Here is a 294-nt window from a genome sequence, read left to right as displayed (position 1 = left end):
GAGCGCGCGGGAGAGGACCACCTGGCATGGCCGGGTCCCGTGTGCACACGGAGAGCCAGTGTGAGGGCAGCACCTGACACGCCCTGGTCCCGTGTGCACACGCAGGAGAGCCAGCGTGAGGGCAGCACCTGGCACGGCCTGGTCCCGTGTTCCCTCCTCCAGCCCCGCAGCGCACCGGGACCCCGGGCACCCTCACGCGCCTGCAGGCTTCGGGTCACTGAGGCCAGAGATCCAGACTTGCAGTCAGCCCTGACTCCCCAGGTGGCAGCGTGTCACCGGCCCGGCACCGCGGTG

The sequence above is a fragment of the Tupaia chinensis genome, unplaced genomic scaffold (genome assembly GCF_000334495.1).
Source record: "Tupaia chinensis unplaced genomic scaffold, TupChi_1.0 Scaffold000286_1, whole genome shotgun sequence".
Classification (NCBI taxonomy): domain Eukaryota; kingdom Metazoa; phylum Chordata; class Mammalia; order Scandentia; family Tupaiidae; genus Tupaia; species Tupaia belangeri.
The sequence above is the reverse complement of the archived record's forward strand: the minus strand, read 5'-3'. Positions refer to the sequence as shown.